Source organism: Leiobunum rupestre, chromosome 9 (genome assembly GCF_980474605.1).
Source record: "Leiobunum rupestre chromosome 9, qqLeiRupe1.1.hap1, whole genome shotgun sequence".
NCBI lineage: Eukaryota > Metazoa > Arthropoda > Arachnida > Opiliones > Sclerosomatidae > Leiobunum > Leiobunum rupestre.
Window position 1 is genome coordinate 55379274 of NC_143392.1, and position 27558 is coordinate 55406831.

At 43.3% G+C, this 27558-nt stretch overlaps 17 non-coding genes and 4 pseudogenes across 17 annotated transcripts; all 21 read right to left on the reverse strand.

Annotated features, from left to right (window-relative positions):
- Nucleotides 1-1322: 1322 nt before the first annotated feature.
- LOC149931402 (U2 spliceosomal RNA) lies at nucleotides 1323-1394 on the reverse strand (annotated as a pseudogene).
- A 1061-nt stretch (nucleotides 1395-2455) lies between these two features.
- On the reverse strand, nucleotides 2456-2647 carry LOC149931403 (U2 spliceosomal RNA). Its single transcript, XR_016476278.1, has one exon. It is a non-coding gene; the product is annotated as a U2 spliceosomal RNA (small nuclear RNA).
- Nucleotides 2648-3708: 1061 nt separating this feature from the next.
- On the reverse strand, nucleotides 3709-3900 carry LOC149931404 (U2 spliceosomal RNA). Its single transcript, XR_016476279.1, has one exon. It is a non-coding gene; the product is annotated as a U2 spliceosomal RNA (small nuclear RNA).
- Nucleotides 3901-4965: 1065 nt separating this feature from the next.
- LOC149931405 (U2 spliceosomal RNA) lies at nucleotides 4966-5156 on the reverse strand. Its single transcript, XR_016476467.1, has one exon. It is a non-coding gene; the product is annotated as a U2 spliceosomal RNA (small nuclear RNA).
- Nucleotides 5157-6796: 1640 nt separating this feature from the next.
- On the reverse strand, nucleotides 6797-6899 carry LOC149931406 (U2 spliceosomal RNA; annotated as a pseudogene).
- Nucleotides 6900-7964: 1065 nt separating this feature from the next.
- LOC149931407 (U2 spliceosomal RNA) lies at nucleotides 7965-8156 on the reverse strand. Its single transcript, XR_016476280.1, has one exon. It is a non-coding gene; the product is annotated as a U2 spliceosomal RNA (small nuclear RNA).
- Nucleotides 8157-9223: 1067 nt separating this feature from the next.
- On the reverse strand, nucleotides 9224-9415 carry LOC149931408 (U2 spliceosomal RNA). The gene has a single exon (XR_016476282.1). It is a non-coding gene; the product is annotated as a U2 spliceosomal RNA (small nuclear RNA).
- A 1067-nt stretch (nucleotides 9416-10482) lies between these two features.
- LOC149931409 (U2 spliceosomal RNA) lies at nucleotides 10483-10674 on the reverse strand. Its single transcript, XR_016476283.1, has one exon. It is a non-coding gene; the product is annotated as a U2 spliceosomal RNA (small nuclear RNA).
- Nucleotides 10675-11739: 1065 nt separating this feature from the next.
- Nucleotides 11740-11931, reverse strand: LOC149931410 (U2 spliceosomal RNA). The gene has a single exon (XR_016476284.1). It is a non-coding gene; the product is annotated as a U2 spliceosomal RNA (small nuclear RNA).
- A 1071-nt stretch (nucleotides 11932-13002) lies between these two features.
- LOC149931411 (U2 spliceosomal RNA) lies at nucleotides 13003-13194 on the reverse strand. The gene has a single exon (XR_016476285.1). It is a non-coding gene; the product is annotated as a U2 spliceosomal RNA (small nuclear RNA).
- Nucleotides 13195-14255: 1061 nt separating this feature from the next.
- On the reverse strand, nucleotides 14256-14447 carry LOC149931412 (U2 spliceosomal RNA). The gene has a single exon (XR_016476286.1). It is a non-coding gene; the product is annotated as a U2 spliceosomal RNA (small nuclear RNA).
- A 1065-nt stretch (nucleotides 14448-15512) lies between these two features.
- LOC149931413 (U2 spliceosomal RNA) lies at nucleotides 15513-15704 on the reverse strand. Its single transcript, XR_016476287.1, has one exon. It is a non-coding gene; the product is annotated as a U2 spliceosomal RNA (small nuclear RNA).
- Nucleotides 15705-16769: 1065 nt separating this feature from the next.
- Nucleotides 16770-16949, reverse strand: LOC149931414 (U2 spliceosomal RNA; annotated as a pseudogene).
- Nucleotides 16950-18351: 1402 nt separating this feature from the next.
- LOC149931415 (U2 spliceosomal RNA) lies at nucleotides 18352-18454 on the reverse strand (annotated as a pseudogene).
- Nucleotides 18455-19519: 1065 nt separating this feature from the next.
- LOC149931416 (U2 spliceosomal RNA) lies at nucleotides 19520-19711 on the reverse strand. Its single transcript, XR_016476288.1, has one exon. It is a non-coding gene; the product is annotated as a U2 spliceosomal RNA (small nuclear RNA).
- A 1065-nt stretch (nucleotides 19712-20776) lies between these two features.
- On the reverse strand, nucleotides 20777-20968 carry LOC149931417 (U2 spliceosomal RNA). Its single transcript, XR_016476289.1, has one exon. It is a non-coding gene; the product is annotated as a U2 spliceosomal RNA (small nuclear RNA).
- Nucleotides 20969-22032: 1064 nt separating this feature from the next.
- On the reverse strand, nucleotides 22033-22224 carry LOC149931418 (U2 spliceosomal RNA). The gene has a single exon (XR_016476290.1). It is a non-coding gene; the product is annotated as a U2 spliceosomal RNA (small nuclear RNA).
- A 1065-nt stretch (nucleotides 22225-23289) lies between these two features.
- LOC149931419 (U2 spliceosomal RNA) lies at nucleotides 23290-23481 on the reverse strand. The gene has a single exon (XR_016476291.1). It is a non-coding gene; the product is annotated as a U2 spliceosomal RNA (small nuclear RNA).
- A 1063-nt stretch (nucleotides 23482-24544) lies between these two features.
- Nucleotides 24545-24736, reverse strand: LOC149931420 (U2 spliceosomal RNA). The gene has a single exon (XR_016476293.1). It is a non-coding gene; the product is annotated as a U2 spliceosomal RNA (small nuclear RNA).
- A 1063-nt stretch (nucleotides 24737-25799) lies between these two features.
- LOC149931421 (U2 spliceosomal RNA) lies at nucleotides 25800-25991 on the reverse strand. Its single transcript, XR_016476294.1, has one exon. It is a non-coding gene; the product is annotated as a U2 spliceosomal RNA (small nuclear RNA).
- Nucleotides 25992-27056: 1065 nt separating this feature from the next.
- LOC149931422 (U2 spliceosomal RNA) lies at nucleotides 27057-27248 on the reverse strand. The gene has a single exon (XR_016476295.1). It is a non-coding gene; the product is annotated as a U2 spliceosomal RNA (small nuclear RNA).
- Nucleotides 27249-27558: the final 310 nt, after the last annotated feature.

Here is a 27558-nt window from a genome sequence, read left to right on the forward strand (position 1 = left end):
TTCTTGTATAAGTAAAAAATCAAAATTATTCGAATAAAAAATTGAGGCGACATCAATTTGTTTTTGATGGTCACGAAAACCGTTAACGTTAAAGGAACCAAATTTTAAAAAGGTAGTACAGGGTGTGAATGTCATAAAAAGTTAGGAAAGAGTTCTGTGACCGGTAAGTATGCGTTTTTGTCGTTTATTTTACTTTTTTTGTCCTTTCTTTCAGATGCGGGGATCGGCTACTGTGTCGTTTGTTGGGGCTGGATACGGCTGGATTTCCTGATGTTGGCGTTGTTGTTCTAACCTTTTCTGAAAATTTCATTGGGGTAGATACGGTTAGGTCGTTGTCGCAGTGGTCGATTTCTTTTGGAGGCTTGTTGAGCTCCATCACGATGTCGTCGTGGTCGCCGGCGATGGCGTTGGTCACAGATACTGCCGAAGCGGTATCGTTGTTGACACTCGTAGCAGCTGAATTAGCTACATCTTGAGACGTTTCTTCCGAGTTACTCGGTGATGGAGTCTCGATGACTGCGTCACCTTCAGTGCTGGACTTTGACCGAATTTCTTTGATCAAGGGTTCTGGTGTAGGGACGGTTTCTTTCTGTTTTCGCTCTGGGCAGTCGTTGAACTTGTGGCCTTTTTTCTTGCATTTAAAGCAAAGGAATTCTACTCCAGGGTAGAAGACTCTGGCTCTGTGGCCTTCTCCGACTTTCAAGATGTTGGGAACGGCATTTTGAGCCGCCATCTTGATTTGGATTTTCCGACTTCCCGTCTTGATGCCAGGAAGGTCAGGAAATTCTTCCTCAACGTATTTCAGGATGTCGCCATAGGGTTTAAACGCCGTTAGAAATGCTGCCCGGTCGACCCAAACTGGGACATCCCGGACAACTATCCATCTGGTTAAACCATCTACAGGGATGAACTCGTAGTCTTCTCCACTCATGTGGATGAGGCCTTTGTCCATAGCTTTTTGAAAGAAATCTTCACTTTTAAAAGTTACTTGGAAAATGTTTTTACCCAAGGGTTGAATGGCGTGGACGGACGCTGGTGACACTTGCATAAATAAAGCTTTTGCAAGGTCCATATACTGGATGCCTTCTTTAAGGGTGACCCGGCAAGTGGAGCGGCGGAGGGTTGACGACGCCATCGTCGAGGTGGGCCCTCGCCCAGGAACGGAGGAACTTTGAACTTCGCTGGTGATGGCCAAGCGAACGCAGCAGGAACGTAACGGAACGCAACAGGAACGTGGTGGAACGCCCCCAGGGCAGGCAGGCAGGTAGCCGGGCAACCAGAGGAAAGGCCGCCAACAAACACTTCTCGTCTCCTGACCAAGATCGCGGTGAGCACAAATTTAAATAATAAACAGATACTACACTTTGATCTTAGCCAAAAGGCCGAGAAGCGATAACCGGCAAAGGGGGCTTTGGTGGTTGAAAAAGAAAAAGAGTGAGATTGAGCATTCACAAATTTCATAATTATGTTTAAGCAGATTGCTCGTGGTTGGAGATGACAGCGTGTATAACCATCACGTCTGACCAAAGAAGGTAACTTCTTGATTTCAAACAAAAAGATCGACGGCCATCGAGCGTTTTCAGCCGTCAACGGTAATATCACGCAGAATACATTGGTTCTCGACCCATCAACGACGGTAAGCCGCGTCGAGTGGGGTCATTTCTTGGGAGGGAGGGAGACCACCAGGGAACACGGCGTGCCGGTGGCTGATCTCTTCCTCTCACCCTCTTTTTTTTCATTAACGGGGTATTTGAGTCTTTCTAATAAAATTTGTTTATTTTTAAATATTTTCTTTTACGCTGTTTCTAACTAGTTCGCCAAGGCGATAATTTATCTTCGGTTTTCTCTGGGTCTTTTTTTAAATAAGTGGCAACATGGAACCGTGCTTAATCGATAATTAGAAAAAGTAAGATCTTGATCATACGGAGTTTCCTCCTGCACGCTTACCAGAACAGCTGTAGAGAAGTGTCATGAGATATGGCACTACGAATTGACCGTGGTTGCCGCGTAGTACGCGCCCCGGCATCAGCAACACAAAAACTCGTTTTTTCCAAACCATCCCGCTTTTAACAGTCCCCTATTTCTACAGCGATAGTACCGCAATCCTCGCTAGGTAACTCGATGTAAATAACTTATATGGTGTCCGTTTCGAGAACGGAGTTACCATGGTTTGGGAGGGGTTAATTTTTTTAAAGGGGAAGACGTGTTGCCAATGCGAATGTCGAAAAGCGGCCGGCTGTGAACTCCTAATCATGTCTCCTGTTAGTAACGAAAGTGACTTAAAAAAAACATACCGTTGGTAACGTACGACAGTTAAGGTAAAAAATTACAAAACAAATCCGTCCGAATCTTCAAAATGATCTACTAGCCAATGACGACTTTCCCTCTTATGTCGTCAGGAATATATATATATATATATATATATATATATGGTGTTTGATTTTAGATTCATTGAGCGAGGTGGGCCGATCCTGGAAGAACTGCAATACCAGGCCAACCCGTGGCGGAGGTGGAGCAAGCTCCGACCTCTCCGCCGCCGTCCAAAAATAAGTTTAATATCTTGGGCCCCGATGGGACCCGTATCAGATATTAAGCTGATAAGAACAGATACTACACTTTGATCTTAGCCAAAAGGCCGAGAAGCGATAACCGGCAAAGGGGGCTTTGGTGGTTGAAAAAGAAAAAGAGTGAGATTGAGCATTCACAAATTTCATAATTATGTTTAAGCAGATTGCTCGTGGTTGGAGATGACAGCGTGTATAACCATCACGTCTGACCAAAGAAGGTAACTTCTTGATTTCAAACAAAAAGATCGACGGCCATCGAGCGTTTTCAGCCGTCAACGGTAATATCACGCAGAATACATTGGTTCTCGACCCATCAACGACGGTAAGCCGCGTCGAGTGGGGTCATTTCTTGGGAGGGAGGGAGACCACCAGGGAACACGGCGTGCCGGTGGCTGATCTCTTCCTCTCACCCTCTTTTTTTTCATTAACGGGGTATTTGAGTCTTTCTAATAAAATTTGTTTATTTTTAAATATTTTCTTTTACGCTGTTTCTAACTAGTTCGCCAAGGCGATAATTTATCTTCGGTTTTCTCTGGGTCTTTTTTTAAATAAGTGGCAACATGGAACCGTGCTTAATCGATAATTAGAAAAAGTAAGATCTTGATCATACGGAGTTTCCTCCTGCACGCTTACCAGAACAGCTGTAGAGAAGTGTCATGAGATATGGCACTACGAATTGACCGTGGTTGCCGCGTAGTACGCGCCCCGGCATCAGCAACACAAAAACTCGTTTTTTCCAAACCATCCCGCTTTTAACAGTCCCCTATTTCTACAGCGATAGTACCGCAATCCTCGCTAGGTAACTCGATGTAAATAACTTATATGGTGTCCGTTTCGAGAACGGAGTTACCATGGTTTGGGAGGGGTTAATTTTTTTAAAGGGGAAGACGTGTTGCCAATGCGAATGTCGAAAAGCGGCCGGCTGTGAACTCCTAATCATGTCTCCTGTTAGTAACGAAAGTGACTTAAAAAAAACATACCGTTGGTAACGTACGACAGTTAAGGTAAAAAATTACAAAACAAATCCGTCCGAATCTTCAAAATGATCTACTAGCCAATGACGACTTTCCCTCTTATGACGTCAGGAATATATATATATATATATATATATATATATGGTGTTTGATTTTAGATTCATTGAGCGAGGTGGGCCGATCCTGGAAGAACTGCAATACCAGGCCAACCCGTGGCGGAGGTGGAGCAAGCTCCGACCTCTCCGCCGCCGTCCAAAAATAAGTTTAATATCTTGGGCCCCGATGGGACCCGTATCAGATATTAAGCTGATAAGAACAGATACTACACTTTGATCTTAGCCAAAAGGCCGAGAAGCGATAACCGGCAAAGGGGGCTTTGGTGGTTGAAAAAGAAAAAGAGTGAGATTGAGCATTCACAAATTTCATAATTATGTTTAAGCAGATTGCTCGTGGTTGGAGATGACAGCGTGTATAACCATCACGTCTGACCAAAGAAGGTAACTTCTTGATTTCAAACAAAAAGATCGACGGCCATCGAGCGTTTTCAGCCGTCAACGGTAATATCACGCAGAATACATTGGTTCTCGACCCATCAACGACGGTAAGCCGCGTCGAGTGGGGTCATTTCTTGGGAGGGAGGGAGACCACCAGGGAACACGGCGTGCCGGTGGCTGATCTCTTCCTCTCACCCTCTTTTTTTTCATTAACGGGGTATTTGAGTCTTTCTAATAAAATTTGTTTATTTTTAAATATTTTCTTTTACGCTGTTTCTAACTAGTTCGCCAAGGCGATAATTTATCTTCGGTTTTCTCTGGGTCTTTTTTTAAATAAGTGGCAACATGGAACCGTGCTTAATCGATAATTAGAAAAAGTAAGATCTTGATCATACGGAGTTTCCTCCTGCACGCTTACCAGAACAGCTGTAGAGAAGTGTCATGAGATATGGCACTACGAATTGACCGTGGTTGCCGCGTAGTACGCGCCCCGGCATCAGCAACACAAAAACTCGTTTTTTCCAAACCATCCCGCTTTTAACAGTCCCCTATTTCTACAGCGATAGTACCGCAATCCTCGCTAGGTAACTCGATGTAAATAACTTATATGGTGTCCGTTTCGAGAACGGAGTTACCATGGTTTGGGAGGGGTTAATTTTTTTAAAGGGGAAGACGTGTTGCCAATGCGAATGTCGAAAAGCGGCCGGCTGTGAACTCCTAATCATGTCTCCTGTTAGTAACGAAAGTGACTTAAAAAAAACATACCGTTGGTAACGTACGACAGTTAAGGTAAAAAATTACAAAACAAATCCGTCCGAATCTTCAAAATGATCTACTAGCCAATGACGACTTTCCCTCTTATGACGTCAGGAATATATATATATATATATATATATATATATATATGGTGTTTGATTTTAGATTCATTGAGCGAGGTGGGCCGATCCTGGAAGAACTGCAATACCAGGCCAACCCGTGGCGGAGGTGGAGCAAGCTCCGACCTCTCCGCCGCCGTCCAAAAATAAGTTTAATATCTTGGGCCCCGATGGGACCCGTATCAGATATTAAGCTGATAAGAACAGATACTGAATTTGTTTATTATTTTTCAATAAAAATACAGTACCCTCGTCGTATTTTTTTCCTGCTTTTTAAATTAATTTTAAATTACAGCAGGTCGTTCAAAATAACAAAATTCATTTCATAGGAAAGACCGAGGTTAAGTTTAAAAATTCAACTCGTAAATTGTCCCTTAATGGGTTAAAAAAAAATTATTAAAATCCAATTATTTCAAAAAGAGTTAAAAGTGAGAATGCTAAGCTGGCGTTGTGATCATTTGGTAAATATAAAAGGTTTAAAAAGACAATAATTGCATACACAAAAAAAAAACGATTTTTAAATTTTCAAATTTAAAAATAGTTAATTTTACCGCGTTGATTTTCCCTTTTTGGCTTTTTTTACTGGGGTAGCGCTTCGTCGGCGTTTTGGATAGTTAAGGAGTCTTGTACTGATGTTGTCAAGAAGTTTATCAATTTCCGAGTTAGCTGAGTCTGGTCGGGTTGCAGGTGTCCGGTTAACACGCTCGAAGAGTTCTTGTAGTTCGTTTTTGGTCAGTTTGTTGAGGTCTGGTTTGTCGCCGTAGTTCCAAGTCTTGGGATCCCATCTGGGGCCGGTATTGGCGTTGATTTCTTCTTCGCTGGTTTCTGCGTCGCTACTATTAGGTTCGTTACTGGAAACGTCGGAGATGAAGGGTGTTACCATCTGGTCCAGAATATTGCTATCGGCTGTTTTATGGGGCTTTGGCAGTATGGTCGAATCCTCGTTGGTTTTTTCCTGAAGATTCGTCTTTGTGACTGGAATTTCTTTGACTTCTGGCTCTTGGTCGTTTTCGGACTCGCTAAGAGCTGGACTTCGGCCTTGCAGCGGGACCGGCTGTCTTGCTTCTAACGACGCCCTCTTCTGCTCACAAGATGAAACGGTGTGACCCACTTCATCACAATAAAAGCATTTTTTCACCACGCCTCGGTAGTATACCAAGGCGCGGCTACGTCCAAAAAATAAAACGTTGGGGATGGTTTTATTCATTATTAATTTCACAGATCTGTCACCATTTTTCACTCCTTTTAGCTGTTGGTATTCATCAAAGTGGTAGGATTTTATACTACCGTATTGTCTCAAGGTACTTAGGACTGAGTCCCATTGGATCCATTTGGGCAGGTTCTTTATGGTAATCCAAATTCCATCATCATCCATGGAGGTAAGTTTCCATTTTTTTTCATTACTTTTCAGGTCATCGCATGAGAGAGCTTCTTGAAGGAAGGCCAAGGTCGTAAACGTAATCAGAAAGATTCCCTTACCCATAGGTTGTAGAGTATCTATGCTTTTTGGTCCAAGCTGGTCGTAAATGGTTTTAGCCACGTCTAGAAAGTCAGCCTCGACTTCTAGCCGAGCTGTTCTCTTCTTCTCCTCCGTAGCCATTTCAGGCTAGGAGAGTATCGTCTGGTTGGAGACGCTCCAAGGAGGAGCGGCGTCAGTGGAGCGGGTCAGCAGCAACGGCAGGTAAGTACCAGGTAAGTACTTTGTCAGGAATATCGAGTCCAGGAACAACAGCGACAGTTAAGTGGCAGCAGGACCAGGACCAGGAACAGCTGCGGAATCAGGAACAGCACAGGAACCGGATACAGCAGCAACAGCTTCAGGAGCAGGAACAGGAACAGCGTCGTCAGGATACCGGCAGGTAAGTCAGCATCGCAGGAACTAGCTGGAAAGCTGGAGAACTCGCTTGACGGCCTTTCGGCCAAGATTTCAGCGAAATAGCTGGGAACAGATACTACACTTTGATCTTAGCCAAAAGGCCGAGAAGCGATAACCGGCAAAGGGGGCTTTGGTGGTTGAAAAAGAAAAAGAGTGAGATTGAGCATTCACAAATTTCATAATTATGTTTAAGCAGATTGCTCGTGGTTGGAGATGACAGCGTGTATAACCATCACGTCTGACCAAAGAAGGTAACTTCTTGATTTCAAACAAAAAGATCGACGGCCATCGAGCGTTTTCAGCCGTCAACGGTAATATCACGCAGAATACATTGGTTCTCGACCCATCAACGACGGTAAGCCGCGTCGAGTGGGGTCATTTCTTGGGAGGGAGGGAGACCACCAGGGAACACGGCGTGCCGGTGGCTGATCTCTTCCTCTCACCCTCTTTTTTTTCATTAACGGGGTATTTGAGTCTTTCTAATAAAATTTGTTTATTTTTAAATATTTTCTTTTACGCTGTTTCTAACTAGTTCGCCAAGGCGATAATTTATCTTCGGTTTTCTCTGGGTCTTTTTTTAAATAAGTGGCAACATGGAACCGTGCTTAATCGATAATTAGAAAAAGTAAGATCTTGATCATACGGAGTTTCCTCCTGCACGCTTACCAGAACAGCTGTAGAGAAGTGTCATGAGATATGGCACTACGAATTGACCGTGGTTGCCGCGTAGTACGCGCCCCGGCATCAGCAACACAAAAACTCGTTTTTTCCAAACCATCCCGCTTTTAACAGTCCCCTATTTCTACAGCGATAGTACCGCAATCCTCGCTAGGTAACTCGATGTAAATAACTTATATGGTGTCCGTTTCGAGAACGGAGTTACCATGGTTTGGGAGGGGTTAATTTTTTTAAAGGGGAAGACGTGTTGCCAATGCGAATGTCGAAAAGCGGCCGGCTGTGAACTCCTAATCATGTCTCCTGTTAGTAACGAAAGTGACTTAAAAAAAACATACCGTTGGTAACGTACGACAGTTAAGGTAAAAAATTACAAAACAAATCCGTCCGAATCTTCAAAATGATCTACTAGCCAATGACGACTTTCCCTCTTATGACGTCAGGAATATATATATATATATATATATATATATATATATGGTGTTTGATTTTAGATTCATTGAGCGAGGTGGGCCGATCCTGGAAGAACTGCAATACCAGGCCAACCCGTGGCGGAGGTGGAGCAAGCTCCGACCTCTCCGCCGCCGTCCAAAAATAAGTTTAATATCTTGGGCCCCGATGGGACCCGTATCAGATATTAAGCTGATAAGAACAGATACTACACTTTGATCTTAGCCAAAAGGCCGAGAAGCGATAACCGGCAAAGGGGGCTTTGGTGGTTGTAAAAGAAAAAGAGTGAGATTGAGCATTCACAAATTTCATAATTATGTTTAAGCAGATTGCTCGTGGTTGGAGATGACAGCGTGTATAACCATCACGTCTGACCAAAGAAGGTAACTTCTTGATTTCAAACAAAAAGATCGACGGCCATCGAGCGTTTTCAGCCGTCAACGGTAATATCACGCAGAATACATTGGTTCTCGACCCATCAACGACGGTAAGCCGCGTCGAGTGGGGTCATTTCTTGGGAGGGAGGGAGACCACCAGGGAACACGGCGTGCCGGTGGCTGATCTCTTCCTCTCACCCTCTTTTTTTTCATTAACGGGGTATTTGAGTCTTTCTAATAAAATTTGTTTATTTTTAAATATTTTCTTTTACGCTGTTTCTAACTAGTTCGCCAAGGCGATAATTTATCTTCGGTTTTCTCTGGGTCTTTTTTTAAATAAGTGGCAACATGGAACCGTGCTTAATCGATAATTAGAAAAAGTAAGATCTTGATCATACGGAGTTTCCTCCTGCACGCTTACCAGAACAGCTGTAGAGAAGTGTCATGAGATATGGCACTACGAATTGACCGTGGTTGCCGCGTAGTACGCGCCCCGGCATCAGCAACACAAAAACTCGTTTTTTCCAAACCATCCCGCTTTTAACAGTCCCCTATTTCTACAGCGATAGTACCGCAATCCTCGCTAGGTAACTCGATGTAAATAACTTATATGGTGTCCGTTTCGAGAACGGAGTTACCATGGTTTGGGAGGGGTTAATTTTTTTAAAGGGGAAGACGTGTTGCCAATGCGAATGTCGAAAAGCGGCCGGCTGTGAACTCCTAATCATGTCTCCTGTTAGTAACGAAAGTGACTTAAAAAAAACATACCGTTGGTAACGTACGACAGTTAAGGTAAAAAATTACAAAACAAATCCGTCCGAATCTTCAAAATGATCTACTAGCCAATGACGACTTTCCCTCTTATGACGTCAGGAATATATATATATATATATATATATATATATATATATGGTGTTTGATTTTAGATTCATTGAGCGAGGTGGGCCGATCCTGGAAGAACTGCAATACCAGGCCAACCCGTGGCGGAGGTGGAGCAAGCTCCGACCTCTCCGCCGCCGTCCAAAAATAAGTTTAATATCTTGGGCCCCGATGGGACCCGTATCAGATATTAAGCTGATAAGAACAGATACTACACTTTGATCTTAGCCAAAAGGCCGAGAAGCGATAACCGGCAAAGGGGGCTTTGGTGGTTGAAAAAGAAAAAGAGTGAGATTGAGCATTCACAAATTTCATAATTATGTTTAAGCAGATTGCTCGTGGTTGGAGATGACAGCGTGTATAACCATCACGTCTGACCAAAGAAGGTAACTTCTTGATTTCAAACAAAAAGATCGACGGCCATCGAGCGTTTTCAGCCGTCAACGGTAATATCACGCAGAATACATTGGTTCTCGACCCATCAACGACGGTAAGCCGCGTCGAGTGGGGTCATTTCTTGGGAGGGAGGGAGACCACCAGGGAACACGGCGTGCCGGTGGCTGATCTCTTCCTCTCACCCTCTTTTTTTTCATTAACGGGGTATTTGAGTCTTTCTAATAAAATTTGTTTATTTTTAAATATTTTCTTTTACGCTGTTTCTAACTAGTTCGCCAAGGCGATAATTTATCTTCGGTTTTCTCTGGGTCTTTTTTTAAATAAGTGGCAACATGGAACCGTGCTTAATCGATAATTAGAAAAAGTAAGATCTTGATCATACGGAGTTTCCTCCTGCACGCTTACCAGAACAGCTGTAGAGAAGTGTCATGAGATATGGCACTACGAATTGACCGTGGTTGCCGCGTAGTACGCGCCCCGGCATCAGCAACACAAAAACTCGTTTTTTCCAAACCATCCCGCTTTTAACAGTCCCCTATTTCTACAGCGATAGTACCGCAATCCTCGCTAGGTAACTCGATGTAAATAACTTATATGGTGTCCGTTTCGAGAACGGAGTTACCATGGTTTGGGAGGGGTTAATTTTTTTAAAGGGGAAGACGTGTTGCCAATGCGAATGTCGAAAAGCGGCCGGCTGTGAACTCCTAATCATGTCTCCTGTTAGTAACGAAAGTGACTTAAAAAAAACATACCGTTGGTAACGTACGACAGTTAAGGTAAAAAATTACAAAACAAATCCGTCCGAATCTTCAAAATGATCTACTAGCCAATGACGACTTTCCCTCTTATGACGTCAGGAATATATATATATATATATATATATATATATATATATGGTGTTTGATTTTAGATTCATTGAGCGAGGTGGGCCGATCCTGGAAGAACTGCAATACCAGGCCAACCCGTGGCGGAGGTGGAGCAAGCTCCGACCTCTCCGCCGCCGTCCAAAAATAAGTTTAATATCTTGGGCCCCGATGGGACCCGTATCAGATATTAAGCTGATAAGAACAGATACTACACTTTGATCTTAGCCAAAAGGCCGAGAAGCGATAACCGGCAAAGGGGGCTTTGGTGGTTGAAAAAGAAAAAGAGTGAGATTGAGCATTCACAAATTTCATAATTATGTTTAAGCAGATTGCTCGTGGTTGGAGATGACAGCGTGTATAACCATCACGTCTGACCAAAGAAGGTAACTTCTTGATTTCAAACAAAAAGATCGACGGCCATCGAGCGTTTTCAGCCGTCAACGGTAATATCACGCAGAATACATTGGTTCTCGACCCATCAACGACGGTAAGCCGCGTCGAGTGGGGTCATTTCTTGGGAGGGAGGGAGACCACCAGGGAACACGGCGTGCCGGTGGCTGATCTCTTCCTCTCACCCTCTTTTTTTTCATTAACGGGGTATTTGAGTCTTTCTAATAAAATTTGTTTATTTTTAAATATTTTCTTTTACGCTGTTTCTAACTAGTTCGCCAAGGCGATAATTTATCTTCGGTTTTCTCTGGGTCTTTTTTTAAATAAGTGGCAACATGGAACCGTGCTTAATCGATAATTAGAAAAAGTAAGATCTTGATCATACGGAGTTTCCTCCTGCACGCTTACCAGAACAGCTGTAGAGAAGTGTCATGAGATATGGCACTACGAATTGACCGTGGTTGCCGCGTAGTACGCGCCCCGGCATCAGCAACACAAAAACTCGTTTTTTCCAAACCATCCCGCTTTTAACAGTCCCCTATTTCTACAGCGATAGTACCGCAATCCTCGCTAGGTAACTCGATGTAAATAACTTATATGGTGTCCGTTTCGAGAACGGAGTTACCATGGTTTGGGAGGGGTTAATTTTTTTAAAGGGGAAGACGTGTTGCCAATGCGAATGTCGAAAAGCGGCCGGCTGTGAACTCCTAATCATGTCTCCTGTTAGTAACGAAAGTGACTTAAAAAAAACATACCGTTGGTAACGTACGACAGTTAAGGTAAAAAATTACAAAACAAATCCGTCCGAATCTTCAAAATGATCTACTAGCCAATGACGACTTTCCCTCTTATGACGTCAGGAATATATATATATATATATATATATATATATATATGGTGTTTGATTTTAGATTCATTGAGCGAGGTGGGCCGATCCTGGAAGAACTGCAATACCAGGCCAACCCGTGGCGGAGGTGGAGCAAGCTCCGACCTCTCCGCCGCCGTCCAAAAATAAGTTTAATATCTTGGGCCCCGATGGGACCCGTATCAGATATTAAGCTGATAAGAACAGATACTACACTTTGATCTTAGCCAAAAGGCCGAGAAGCGATAACCGGCAAAGGGGGCTTTGGTGGTTGAAAAAGAAAAAGAGTGAGATTGAGCATTCACAAATTTCATAATTATGTTTAAGCAGATTGCTCGTGGTTGGAGATGACAGCGTGTATAACCATCACGTCTGACCAAAGAAGGTAACTTCTTGATTTCAAACAAAAAGATCGACGGCCATCGAGCGTTTTCAGCCGTCAACGGTAATATCACGCAGAATACATTGGTTCTCGACCCATCAACGACGGTAAGCCGCGTCGAGTGGGGTCATTTCTTGGGAGGGAGGGAGACCACCAGGGAACACGGCGTGCCGGTGGCTGATCTCTTCCTCTCACCCTCTTTTTTTTCATTAACGGGGTATTTGAGTCTTTCTAATAAAATTTGTTTATTTTTAAATATTTTCTTTTACGCTGTTTCTAACTAGTTCGCCAAGGCGATAATTTATCTTCGGTTTTCTCTGGGTCTTTTTTTAAATAAGTGGCAACATGGAACCGTGCTTAATCGATAATTAGAAAAAGTAAGATCTTGATCATACGGAGTTTCCTCCTGCACGCTTACCAGAACAGCTGTAGAGAAGTGTCATGAGATATGGCACTACGAATTGACCGTGGTTGCCGCGTAGTACGCGCCCCGGCATCAGCAACACAAAAACTCGTTTTTTCCAAACCATCCCGCTTTTAACAGTCCCCTATTTCTACAGCGATAGTACCGCAATCCTCGCTAGGTAACTCGATGTAAATAACTTATATGGTGTCCGTTTCGAGAACGGAGTTACCATGGTTTGGGAGGGGTTAATTTTTTTAAAGGGGAAGACGTGTTGCCAATGCGAATGTCGAAAAGCGGCCGGCTGTGAACTCCTAATCATGTCTCCTGTTAGTAACGAAAGTGACTTAAAAAAAACATACCGTTGGTAACGTACGACAGTTAAGGTAAAAAATTACAAAACAAATCCGTCCGAATCTTCAAAATGATCTACTAGCCAATGACGACTTTCCCTCTTATGACGTCAGGAATATATATATATATATATATATATATATATATATATATATGGTGTTTGATTTTAGATTCATTGAGCGAGGTGGGCCGATCCTGGAAGAACTGCAATACCAGGCCAACCCGTGGCGGAGGTGGAGCAAGCTCCGACCTCTCCGCCGCCGTCCAAAAATAAGTTTAATATCTTGGGCCCCGATGGGACCCGTATCAGATATTAAGCTGATAAGAACAGATACTACACTTTGATCTTAGCCAAAAGGCCGAGAAGCGATAACCGGCAAAGGGGGCTTTGGTGGTTGAAAAAGAAAAAGAGTGAGATTGAGCATTCACAAATTTCATAATTATGTTTAAGCAGATTGCTCGTGGTTGGAGATGACAGCGTGTATAACCATCACGTCTGACCAAAGAAGGTAACTTCTTGATTTCAAACAAAAAGATCGACGGCCATCGAGCGTTTTCAGCCGTCAACGGTAATATCACGCAGAATACATTGGTTCTCGACCCATCAACGACGGTAAGCCGCGTCGAGTGGGGTCATTTCTTGGGAGGGAGGGAGACCACCAGGGAACACGGCGTGCCGGTGGCTGATCTCTTCCTCTCACCCTCTTTTTTTTCATTAACGGGGTATTTGAGTCTTTCTAATAAAATTTGTTTATTTTTAAATATTTTCTTTTACGCTGTTTCTAACTAGTTCGCCAAGGCGATAATTTATCTTCGGTTTTCTCTGGGTCTTTTTTTAAATAAGTGGCAACATGGAACCGTGCTTAATCGATAATTAGAAAAAGTAAGATCTTGATCATACGGAGTTTCCTCCTGCACGCTTACCAGAACAGCTGTAGAGAAGTGTCATGAGATATGGCACTACGAATTGACCGTGGTTGCCGCGTAGTACGCGCCCCGGCATCAGCAACACAAAAACTCGTTTTTTCCAAACCATCCCGCTTTTAACAGTCCCCTATTTCTACAGCGATAGTACCGCAATCCTCGCTAGGTAACTCGATGTAAATAACTTATATGGTGTCCGTTTCGAGAACGGAGTTACCATGGTTTGGGAGGGGTTAATTTTTTTAAAGGGGAAGACGTGTTGCCAATGCGAATGTCGAAAAGCGGCCGGCTGTGAACTCCTAATCATGTCTCCTGTTAGTAACGAAAGTGACTTAAAAAAAACATACCGTTGGTAACGTACGACAGTTAAGGTAAAAAATTACAAAACAAATCCGTCCGAATCTTCAAAATGATCTACTAGCCAATGACGACTTTCCCTCTTATGACGTCAGGAATATATATATATATATATATATATATATATGGTGTTTGATTTTAGATTCATTGAGCGAGGTGGGCCGATCCTGGAAGAACTGCAATACCAGGCCAACCCGTGGCGGAGGTGGAGCAAGCTCCGACCTCTCCGCCGCCGTCCAAAAATAAGTTTAATATCTTGGGCCCCGATGGGACCCGTATCAGATATTAAGCTGATAAGAACAGATACTACACTTTGATCTTAGCCAAAAGGCCGAGAAGCGATAACCGGCAAAGGGGGCTTTGGTGGTTGAAAAAGAAAAAGAGTGAGATTGAGCATTCACAAATTTCATAATTATGTTTAAGCAGATTGCTCGTGGTTGGAGATGACAGCGTGTATAACCATCACGTCTGACCAAAGAAGGTAACTTCTTGATTTCAAACAAAAAGATCGACGGCCATCGAGCGTTTTCAGCCGTCAACGGTAATATCACGCAGAATACATTGGTTCTCGACCCATCAACGACGGTAAGCCGCGTCGAGTGGGGTCATTTCTTGGGAGGGAGGGAGACCACCAGGGAACACGGCGTGCCGGTGGCTGATCTCTTCCTCTCACCCTCTTTTTTTTCATTAACGGGGTATTTGAGTCTTTCTAATAAAATTTGTTTATTTTTAAATATTTTCTTTTACGCTGTTTCTAACTAGTTCGCCAAGGCGATAATTTATCTTCGGTTTTCTCTGGGTCTTTTTTTAAATAAGTGGCAACATGGAACCGTGCTTAATCGATAATTAGAAAAAGTAAGATCTTGATCATACGGAGTTTCCTCCTGCACGCTTACCAGAACAGCTGTAGAGAAGTGTCATGAGATATGGCACTACGAATTGACCGTGGTTGCCGCGTAGTACGCGCCCCGGCATCAGCAACACAAAAACTCGTTTTTTCCAAACCATCCCGCTTTTAACAGTCCCCTATTTCTACAGCGATAGTACCGCAATCCTCGCTAGGTAACTCGATGTAAATAACTTATATGGTGTCCGTTTCGAGAACGGAGTTACCATGGTTTGGGAGGGGTTAATTTTTTTAAAGGGGAAGACGTGTTGCCAATGCGAATGTCGAAAAGCGGCCGGCTGTGAACTCCTAATCATGTCTCCTGTTAGTAACGAAAGTGACTTAAAAAAAACATACCGTTGGTAACGTACGACAGTTAAGGTAAAAAATTACAAAACAAATCCGTCCGAATCTTCAAAATGATCTACTAGCCAATGACGACTTTCCCTCTTATGACGTCAGGAATATATATATATATATATATATATATATATATATGGTGTTTGATTTTAGATTCATTGAGCGAGGTGGGCCGATCCTGGAAGAACTGCAATACCAGGCCAACCCGTGGCGGAGGTGGAGCAAGCTCCGACCTCTCCGCCGCCGTCCAAAAATAAGTTTAATATCTTGGGCCCCGATGGGACCCGTATCAGATATTAAGCTGATAAGAACAGATACTACACTTTGATCTTAGCCAAAAGGCCGAGAAGCGATAACCGGCAAAGGGGGCTTTGGTGGTTGAAAAAGAAAAAGAGTGAGATTGAGCATTCACAAATTTCATAATTATGTTTAAGCAGATTGCTCGTGGTTGGAGATGACAGCGTGTATAACCATCACGTCTGACCAAAGAAGGTAACTTCTTGATTTCAAACAAAAAGATCGACGGCCATCGAGCGTTTTCAGCCGTCAACGGTAATATCACGCAGAATACATTGGTTCTCGACCCATCAACGACGGTAAGCCGCGTCGAGTGGGGTCATTTCTTGGGAGGGAGGGAGACCACCAGGGAACACGGCGTGCCGGTGGCTGATCTCTTCCTCTCACCCTCTTTTTTTTCATTAACGGGGTATTTGAGTCTTTCTAATAAAATTTGTTTATTTTTAAATATTTTCTTTTACGCTGTTTCTAACTAGTTCGCCAAGGCGATAATTTATCTTCGGTTTTCTCTGGGTCTTTTTTTAAATAAGTGGCAACATGGAACCGTGCTTAATCGATAATTAGAAAAAGTAAGATCTTGATCATACGGAGTTTCCTCCTGCACGCTTACCAGAACAGCTGTAGAGAAGTGTCATGAGATATGGCACTACGAATTGACCGTGGTTGCCGCGTAGTACGCGCCCCGGCATCAGCAACACAAAAACTCGTTTTTTCCAAACCATCCCGCTTTTAACAGTCCCCTATTTCTACAGCGATAGTACCGCAATCCTCGCTAGGTAACTCGATGTAAATAACTTATATGGTGTCCGTTTCGAGAACGGAGTTACCATGGTTTGGGAGGGGTTAATTTTTTTAAAGGGGAAGACGTGTTGCCAATGCGAATGTCGAAAAGCGGCCGGCTGTGAACTCCTAATCATGTCTCCTGTTAGTAACGAAAGTGACTTAAAAAAAACATACCGTTGGTAACGTACGACAGTTAAGGTAAAAAATTACAAAACAAATCCGTCCGAATCTTCAAAATGATCTACTAGCCAATGACGACTTTCCCTCTTATGACGTCAGGAATATATATATATATATATATATATATATATATATGGTGTTTGATTTTAGATTCATTGAGCGAGGTGGGCCGATCCTGGAAGAACTGCAATACCAGGCCAACCCGTGGCGGAGGTGGAGCAAGCTCCGACCTCTCCGCCGCCGTCCAAAAATAAGTTTAATATCTTGGGCCCCGATGGGACCCGTATCAGATATTAAGCTGATAAGAACAGATACTTTTAATTGTTTATTAAAAGCTTCGTTTGGTTTTACATTTTTACATTTGTTATATTTGGTCGCGTTTTAATTAATTAAATTAGCGCGAACAATCGTTCAGAAAGAAAAAAAAAGTACAATTCATAATAAACGAGCATAAAAACTAAGTTACATTGTAGAGTTAAAAACGAGCAAAACTAAGTTAAAATATAAAAATTAATTTTATATACATATTTTTCCTTTTTTCATTTCTTTTTTAGGGGTATTGCTGCGACGCCGTTTCGGAAAGTTTTTCAAGAGTTCGGTGATTTGGTTGAGGATCGCATCTGCCTGTCGGTTTAAGGGTTCAATATGTGTGGGGGCCCTGTTGTGGATTGTTTCGTAGAGTGCTTGGAGTTCAAATCTGGTAAGTGGTTTGAGGTCTGGTAATTGCCCATAGCGCCAGGATGATGGATCCCATCGTGGGCTAGTTGCTACGTTATTGTCGTCGTCTTCGCTGTTGGGATCGGTTATTTCGGTTTCGCTGTCGGATGGCTCTGGATTCTCGGCTGCAACTTCGTCCTGTTGGCTGGATTCTTTGTTTTCCTGTGGATCTGTTGGTATTTCTGTAGTGTTCTTGGTATCATTCTCCTTGACGTGCTCGGTCGTTTTGACCAAAGACGAACCCTGGCCTTCAAGTATTCCATGTGGGCGTCCCTCTAGCATGGTCTTCTTTTGCTCGCATGTGGATACGGTGTGTCCTTCTTCATCGCAGTAAAAGCATCTTTTCACCACGCCTCTATAATAGATTAGTGCGCGAATGCGCCCGAAAAAAACCACATTGGGAATCGATTTGTTCATTAATATTTTAACCGAGCGGTCACCATTTTTCACCCCTTTAAGCTGGGGATACTCATCGAACTTGTAAGTTTTTACATTACCATACTGGCGAAGGGTAGTTATTATTGAATCCCACTGGATCCACTTTGGTAAATTCTTTATAGTTATCCATGTACCGTCGTCATCGACAGATGTTAGTTTCCAGGTTTGATCATTAGTTTTCAGGTTGTCACAGGCAAGAGCTTCATGAAGGAAAGCCAGGGTCGTGAAGGTTAAGAGGTATACTCCTTTCCCAACAGGTTGCAGAGTGTCGATGCACATCGGTCCAATATGGTCGTAGAGGGTGCGAGCCACGTCAAGAAAGTCAGCATTAACTTCCAGCCGGGCCGTTCTCTTTCTTTCCTCCGTAGCCATGGAGGCTAGGAGGGAGTCGTCTTGAAGGAGGGCTCCAAGAAGGAGCGGCGTCAGGGAAATACCAGGTAAGTATTTTTTCAGGTACAGCAACAGAGCAGCAGCGGAATCAGGAACAGCAGAGGAACCGGAAACAGCAGCGGCAACTTCAAGAGCAGGAACAGGAACAGAGACGTCAGGATACCGGCAGGAAAGTCCGCATCGCAGGGACTAGCTGGAAAGCTGGAGAACTCGCTTGACGGCCTTTCGGCCAAGATTTCAGCGAAATAGCTGGGAACAGATACTACACTTTGATCTTAGCCAAAAGGCCGAGAAGCGATAACCGGCAAAGGGGGCTTTGGTGGTTGAAAAAGAAAAAGAGTGAGATTGAGCATTCACAAATTTCATAATTATGTTTAAGCAGATTGCTCGTGGTTGGAGATGACAGCGTGTATAACCATCACGTCTGACCAAAGAAGGTAACTTCTTGATTTCAAACAAAAAGATCGACGGCCATCGAGCGTTTTCAGCCGTCAACGGTAATATCACGCAGAATACATTGGTTCTCGACCCATCAACGACGGTAAGCCGCGTCGAGTGGGGTCATTTCTTGGGAGGGAGGGAGACCACCAGGGAACACGGCGTGCCGGTGGCTGATCTCTTCCTCTCACCCTCTTTTTTTTCATTAACGGGGTATTTGAGTCTTTCTAATAAAATTTGTTTATTTTTAAATATTTTCTTTTACGCTGTTTCTAACTAGTTCGCCAAGGCGATAATTTATCTTCGGTTTTCTCTGGGTCTTTTTTTAAATAAGTGGCAACATGGAACCGTGCTTAATCGATAATTAGAAAAAGTAAGATCTTGATCATACGGAGTTTCCTCCTGCACGCTTACCAGAACAGCTGTAGAGAAGTGTCATGAGATATGGCACTACGAATTGACCGTGGTTGCCGCGTAGTACGCGCCCCGGCATCAGCAACACAAAAACTCGTTTTTTCCAAACCATCCCGCTTTTAACAGTCCCCTATTTCTACAGCGATAGTACCGCAATCCTCGCTAGGTAACTCGATGTAAATAACTTATATGGTGTCCGTTTCGAGAACGGAGTTACCATGGTTTGGGAGGGGTTAATTTTTTTAAAGGGGAAGACGTGTTGCCAATGCGAATGTCGAAAAGCGGCCGGCTGTGAACTCCTAATCATGTCTCCTGTTAGTAACGAAAGTGACTTAAAAAAAACATACCGTTGGTAACGTACGACAGTTAAGGTAAAAAATTACAAAACAAATCCGTCCGAATCTTCAAAATGATCTACTAGCCAATGACGACTTTCCCTCTTATGACGTCAGGAATATATATATATATATATATATATATATATATATGGTGTTTGATTTTAGATTCATTGAGCGAGGTGGGCCGATCCTGGAAGAACTGCAATACCAGGCCAACCCGTGGCGGAGGTGGAGCAAGCTCCGACCTCTCCGCCGCCGTCCAAAAATAAGTTTAATATCTTGGGCCCCGATGGGACCCGTATCAGATATTAAGCTGATAAGAACAGATACTACACTTTGATCTTAGCCAAAAGGCCGAGAAGCGATAACCGGCAAAGGGGGCTTTGGTGGTTGAAAAAGAAAAAGAGTGAGATTGAGCATTCACAAATTTCATAATTATGTTTAAGCAGATTGCTCGTGGTTGGAGATGACAGCGTGTATAACCATCACGTCTGACCAAAGAAGGTAACTTCTTGATTTCAAACAAAAAGATCGACGGCCATCGAGCGTTTTCAGCCGTCAACGGTAATATCACGCAGAATACATTGGTTCTCGACCCATCAACGACGGTAAGCCGCGTCGAGTGGGGTCATTTCTTGGGAGGGAGAAAGACCACCAGGGAACACGGCGTGCCGGTGGCTGATCTCTTCCTCTCACCCTCTTTTTTTTCATTAACGGGGTATTTGAGTCTTTCTAATAAAATTTGTTTATTTTTAAATATTTTCTTTTACGCTGTTTCTAACTAGTTCGCCAAGGCGATAATTTATCTTCGGTTTTCTCTGGGTCTTTTTTTAAATAAGTGGCAACATGGAACCGTGCTTAATCGATAATTAGAAAAAGTAAGATCTTGATCATACGGAGTTTCCTCCTGCACGCTTACCAGAACAGCTGTAGAGAAGTGTCATGAGATATGGCACTACGAATTGACCGTGGTTGCCGCGTAGTACGCGCCCCGGCATCAGCAACACAAAAACTCGTTTTTTCCAAACCATCCCGCTTTTAACAGTCCCCTATTTCTACAGCGATAGTACCGCAATCCTCGCTAGGTAACTCGATGTAAATAACTTATATGGTGTCCGTTTCGAGAACGGAGTTACCATGGTTTGGGAGGGGTTAATTTTTTTAAAGGGGAAGACGTGTTGCCAATGCGAATGTCGAAAAGCGGCCGGCTGTGAACTCCTAATCATGTCTCCTGTTAGTAACGAAAGTGACTTAAAAAAAACATACCGTTGGTAACGTACGACAGTTAAGGTAAAAAATTACAAAACAAATCCGTCCGAATCTTCAAAATGATCTACTAGCCAATGACGACTTTCCCTCTTATGACGTCAGGAATATATATATATATATATATATATATATATATATGGTGTTTGATTTTAGATTCATTGAGCGAGGTGGGCCGATCCTGGAAGAACTGCAATACCAGGCCAACCCGTGGCGGAGGTGGAGCAAGCTCCGACCTCTCCGCCGCCGTCCAAAAATAAGTTTAATATCTTGGGCCCCGATGGGACCCGTATCAGATATTAAGCTGATAAGAACAGATACTACACTTTGATCTTAGCCAAAAGGCCGAGAAGCGATAACCGGCAAAGGGGGCTTTGGTGGTTGAAAAAGAAAAAGAGTGAGATTGAGCATTCACAAATTTCATAATTATGTTTAAGCAGATTGCTCGTGGTTGGAGATGACAGCGTGTATAACCATCACGTCTGACCAAAGAAGGTAACTTCTTGATTTCAAACAAAAAGATCGACGGCCATCGAGCGTTTTCAGCCGTCAACGGTAATATCACGCAGAATACATTGGTTCTCGACCCATCAACGACGGTAAGCCGCGTCGAGTGGGGTCATTTCTTGGGAGGGAGGGAGACCACCAGGGAACACGGCGTGCCGGTGGCTGATCTCTTCCTCTCACCCTCTTTTTTTTCATTAACGGGGTATTTGAGTCTTTCTAATAAAATTTGTTTATTTTTAAATATTTTCTTTTACGCTGTTTCTAACTAGTTCGCCAAGGCGATAATTTATCTTCGGTTTTCTCTGGGTCTTTTTTTAAATAAGTGGCAACATGGAACCGTGCTTAATCGATAATTAGAAAAAGTAAGATCTTGATCATACGGAGTTTCCTCCTGCACGCTTACCAGAACAGCTGTAGAGAAGTGTCATGAGATATGGCACTACGAATTGACCGTGGTTGCCGCGTAGTACGCGCCCCGGCATCAGCAACACAAAAACTCGTTTTTTCCAAACCATCCCGCTTTTAACAGTCCCCTATTTCTACAGCGATAGTACCGCAATCCTCGCTAGGTAACTCGATGTAAATAACTTATATGGTGTCCGTTTCGAGAACGGAGTTACCATGGTTTGGGAGGGGTTAATTTTTTAAAGGGGAAGACGTGTTGCCAATGCGAATGTCGAAAAGCGGCCGGCTGTGAACTCCTAATCATGTCTCCTGTTAGTAACGAAAGTGACTTAAAAAAAACATACCGTTGGTAACGTACGACAGTTAAGGTAAAAAATTACAAAACAAATCCGTCCGAATCTTCAAAATGATCTACTAGCCAATGACGACTTTTCCTCTTATGACGTCAGGAATATATATATATATATATATATATATATATATATGGTGTTTGATTTTAGATTCATTGAGCGAGGTGGGCCGATCCTGGAAGAACTGCAATACCAGGCCAACCCGTGGCGGAGGTGGAGCAAGCTCCGACCTCTCCGCCGCCGTCCAAAAATAAGTTTAATATCTTGGGCCCCGATGGGACCCGTATCAGATATTAAGCTGATAAGAACAGATACTACACTTTGATCTTAGCCAAAAGGCCGAGAAGCGATAACCGGCAAAGGGGGCTTTGGTGGTTGAAAAAGAAAAAGAGTGAGATTGAGCATTCACAAATTTCATAATTATGTTTAAGCAGATTGCTCGTGGTTGGAGATGACAGCGTGTATAACCATCACGTCTGACCAAAGAAGGTAACTTCTTGATTTCAAACAAAAAGATCGACGGCCATCGAGCGTTTTCAGCCGTCAACGGTAATATCACGCAGAATACATTGGTTCTCGACCCATCAACGACGGTAAGCCGCGTCGAGTGGGGTCATTTCTTGGGAGGGAGGGAGACCACCAGGGAACACGGCGTGCCGGTGGCTGATCTCTTCCTCTCACCCTCTTTTTTTTCATTAACGGGGTATTTGAGTCTTTCTAATAAAATTTGTTTATTTTTAAATATTTTCTTTTACGCTGTTTCTAACTAGTTCGCCAAGGCGATAATTTATCTTCGGTTTTCTCTGGGTCTTTTTTTAAATAAGTGGCAACATGGAACCGTGCTTAATCGATAATTAGAAAAAGTAAGATCTTGATCATACGGAGTTTCCTCCTGCACGCTTACCAGAACAGCTGTAGAGAAGTGTCATGAGATATGGCACTACGAATTGACCGTGGTTGCCGCGTAGTACGCGCCCCGGCATCAGCAACACAAAAACTCGTTTTTTCCAAACCATCCCGCTTTTAACAGTCCCCTATTTCTACAGCGATAGTACCGCAATCCTCGCTAGGTAACTCGATGTAAATAACTTATATGGTGTCCGTTTCGAGAACGGAGTTACCATGGTTTGGGAGGGGTTAATTTTTTTAAAGGGGAAGACGTGTTGCCAATGCGAATGTCGAAAAGCGGCCGGCTGTGAACTCCTAATCATGTCTCCTGTTAGTAACGAAAGTGACTTAAAAAAAACATACCGTTGGTAACGTACGACAGTTAAGGTAAAAAATTACAAAACAAATCCGTCCGAATCTTCAAAATGATCTACTAGCCAATGACGACTTTCCCTCTTATGACGTCAGGAATATATATATATATATATATATATATATATATATGGTGTTTGATTTTAGATTCATTGAGCGAGGTGGGCCGATCCTGGAAGAACTGCAATACCAGGCCAACCCGTGGCGGAGGTGGAGCAAGCTCCGACCTCTCCGCCGCCGTCCAAAAATAAGTTTAATATCTTGGGCCCCGATGGGACCCGTATCAGATATTAAGCTGATAAGAACAGATACTACACTTTGATCTTAGCCAAAAGGCCGAGAAGCGATAACCGGCAAAGGGGGCTTTGGTGGTTGAAAAAGAAAAAGAGTGAGATTGAGCATTCACAAATTTCATAATTATGTTTAAGCAGATTGCTCGTGGTTGGAGATGACAGCGTGTATAACCATCACGTCTGACCAAAGAAGGTAACTTCTTGATTTCAAACAAAAAGATCGACGGCCATCGAGCGTTTTCAGCCGTCAACGGTAATATCACGCAGAATACATTGGTTCTCGACCCATCAACGACGGTAAGCCGCGTCGAGTGGGGTCATTTCTTGGGAGGGAGGGAGACCACCAGGGAACACGGCGTGCCGGTGGCTGATCTCTTCCTCTCACCCTCTTTTTTTTCATTAACGGGGTATTTGAGTCTTTCTAATAAAATTTGTTTATTTTTAAATATTTTCTTTTACGCTGTTTCTAACTAGTTCGCCAAGGCGATAATTTATCTTCGGTTTTCTCTGGGTCTTTTTTTAAATAAGTGGCAACATGGAACCGTGCTTAATCGATAATTAGAAAAAGTAAGATCTTGATCATACGGAGTTTCCTCCTGCACGCTTACCAGAACAGCTGTAGAGAAGTGTCATGAGATATGGCACTACGAATTGACCGTGGTTGCCGCGTAGTACGCGCCCCGGCATCAGCAACACAAAAACTCGTTTTTTCCAAACCATCCCGCTTTTAACAGTCCCCTATTTCTACAGCGATAGTACCGCAATCCTCGCTAGGTAACTCGATGTAAATAACTTATATGGTGTCCGTTTCGAGAACGGAGTTACCATGGTTTGGGAGGGGTTAATTTTTTTAAAGGGGAAGACGTGTTGCCAATGCGAATGTCGAAAAGCGGCCGGCTGTGAACTCCTAATCATGTCTCCTGTTAGTAACGAAAGTGACTTAAAAAAAACATACCGTTGGTAACGTACGACAGTTAAGGTAAAAAATTACAAAACAAATCCGTCCGAATCTTCAAAATGATCTACTAGCCAATGACGACTTTCCCTCTTATGACGTCAGGAATATATATATATATATATATATATATATATATGGTGTTTGATTTTAGATTCATTGAGCGAGGTGGGCCGATCCTGGAAGAACTGCAATACCAGGCCAACCCGTGGCGGAGGTGGAGCAAGCTCCGACCTCTCCGCCGCCGTCCAAAAATAAGTTTAATATCTTGGGCCCCGATGGGACCCGTATCAGATATTAAGCTGATAAGAACAGATACTACACTTTGATCTTAGCCAAAAGGCCGAGAAGCGATAACCGGCAAAGGGGGCTTTGGTGGTTGAAAAAGAAAAAGAGTGAGATTGAGCATTCACAAATTTCATAATTATGTTTAAGCAGATTGCTCGTGGTTGGAGATGACAGCGTGTATAACCATCACGTCTGACCAAAGAAGGTAACTTCTTGATTTCAAACAAAAAGATCGACGGCCATCGAGCGTTTTCAGCCGTCAACGGTAATATCACGCAGAATACATTGGTTCTCGACCCATCAACGACGGTAAGCCGCGTCGAGTGGGGTCATTTCTTGGGAGGGAGGGAGACCACCAGGGAACACGGCGTGCCGGTGGCTGATCTCTTCCTCTCACCCTCTTTTTTTTCATTAACGGGGTATTTGAGTCTTTCTAATAAAATTTGTTTATTTTTAAATATTTTCTTTTACGCTGTTTCTAACTAGTTCGCCAAGGCGATAATTTATCTTCGGTTTTCTCTGGGTCTTTTTTTAAATAAGTGGCAACATGGAACCGTGCTTAATCGATAATTAGAAAAAGTAAGATCTTGATCATACGGAGTTTCCTCCTGCACGCTTACCAGAACAGCTGTAGAGAAGTGTCATGAGATATGGCACTACGAATTGACCGTGGTTGCCGCGTAGTACGCGCCCCGGCATCAGCAACACAAAAACTCGTTTTTTCCAAACCATCCCGCTTTTAACAGTCCCCTATTTCTACAGCGATAGTACCGCAATCCTCGCTAGGTAACTCGATGTAAATAACTTATATGGTGTCCGTTTCGAGAACGGAGTTACCATGGTTTGGGAGGGGTTAATTTTTTTAAAGGGGAAGACGTGTTGCCAATGCGAATGTCGAAAAGCGGCCGGCTGTGAACTCCTAATCATGTCTCCTGTTAGTAACGAAAGTGACTTAAAAAAAACATACCGTTGGTAACGTACGACAGTTAAGGTAAAAAATTACAAAACAAATCCGTCCGAATCTTCAAAATGATCTACTAGCCAATGACGACTTTCCCTCTTATGACGTCAGGAATATATATATATATATATATATATATATATATGGTGTTTGATTTTAGATTCATTGAGCGAGGTGGGCCGATCCTGGAAGAACTGCAATACCAGGCCAACCCGTGGCGGAGGTGGAGCAAGCTCCGACCTCTCCGCCGCCGTCCAAAAATAAGTTTAATATCTTGGGCCCCGATGGGACCCGTATCAGATATTAAGCTGATAAGAACAGATACTACACTTTGATCTTAGCCAAAAGGCCGAGAAGCGATAACCGGCAAAGGGGGCTTTGGTGGTTGAAAAAGAAAAAGAGTGAGATTGAGCATTCACAAATTTCATAATTATGTTTAAGCAGATTGCTCGTGGTTGGAGATGACAGCGTGTATAACCATCACGTCTGACCAAAGAAGGTAACTTCTTGATTTCAAACAAAAAGATCGACGGCCATCGAGCGTTTTCAGCCGTCAACGGTAATATCACGCAGAATACATTGGTTCTCGACCCATCAACGACGGTAAGCCGCGTCGAGTGGGGTCATTTCTTGGGAGGGAGGGAGACCACCAGGGAACACGGCGTGCCGGTGGCTGATCTCTTCCTCTCACCCTCTTTTTTTTCATTAACGGGGTATTTGAGTCTTTCTAATAAAATTTGTTTATTTTTAAATATTTTCTTTTACGCTGTTTCTAACTAGTTCGCCAAGGCGATAATTTATCTTCGGTTTTCTCTGGGTCTTTTTTTAAATAAGTGGCAACATGGAACCGTGCTTAATCGATAATTAGAAAAAGTAAGATCTTGATCATACGGAGTTTCCTCCTGCACGCTTACCAGAACAGCTGTAGAGAAGTGTCATGAGATATGGCACTACGAATTGACCGTGGTTGCCGCGTAGTACGCGCCCCGGCATCAGCAACACAAAAACTCGTTTTTTCCAAACCATCCCGCTTTTAACAGTCCCCTATTTCTACAGCGATAGTACCGCAATCCTCGCTAGGTAACTCGATGTAAATAACTTATATGGTGTCCGTTTCGAGAACGGAGTTACCATGGTTTGGGAGGGGTTAATTTTTTTAAAGGGGAAGACGTGTTGCCAATGCGAATGTCGAAAAGCGGCCGGCTGTGAACTCCTAATCATGTCTCCTGTTAGTAACGAAAGTGACTTAAAAAAAACATACCGTTGGTAACGTACGACAGTTAAGGTAAAAAATTACAAAACAAATCCGTCCGAATCTTCAAAATGATCTACTAGCCAATGACGACTTTCCCTCTTATGACGTCAGGAATATATATATATATATATATATATATATATATATGGTGTTTGATTTTAGATTCATTGAGCGAGGTGGGCCGATCCTGGAAGAACTGCAATACCAGGCCAACCCGTGGCGGAGGTGGAGCAAGCTCCGACCTCTCCGCCGCCGTCCAAAAATAAGTTTAATATCTTGGGCCCCGATGGGACCCGTATCAGATATTAAGCTGATAAGAACAGATACTACACTTTGATCTTAGCCAAAAGGCCGAGAAGCGATAACCGGCAAAGGGGGCTTTGGTGGTTGAAAAAGAAAAAGAGTGAGATTGAGCATTCACAAATTTCATAATTATGTTTAAGCAGATTGCTCGTGGTTGGAGATGACAGCGTGTATAACCATCACGTCTGACCAAAGAAGGTAACTTCTTGATTTCAAACAAAAAGATCGACGGCCATCGAGCGTTTTCAGCCGTCAACGGTAATATCACGCAGAATACATTGGTTCTCGACCCATCAACGACGGTAAGCCGCGTCGAGTGGGGTCATTTCTTGGGAGGGAGGGAGACCACCAGGGAACACGGCGTGCCGGT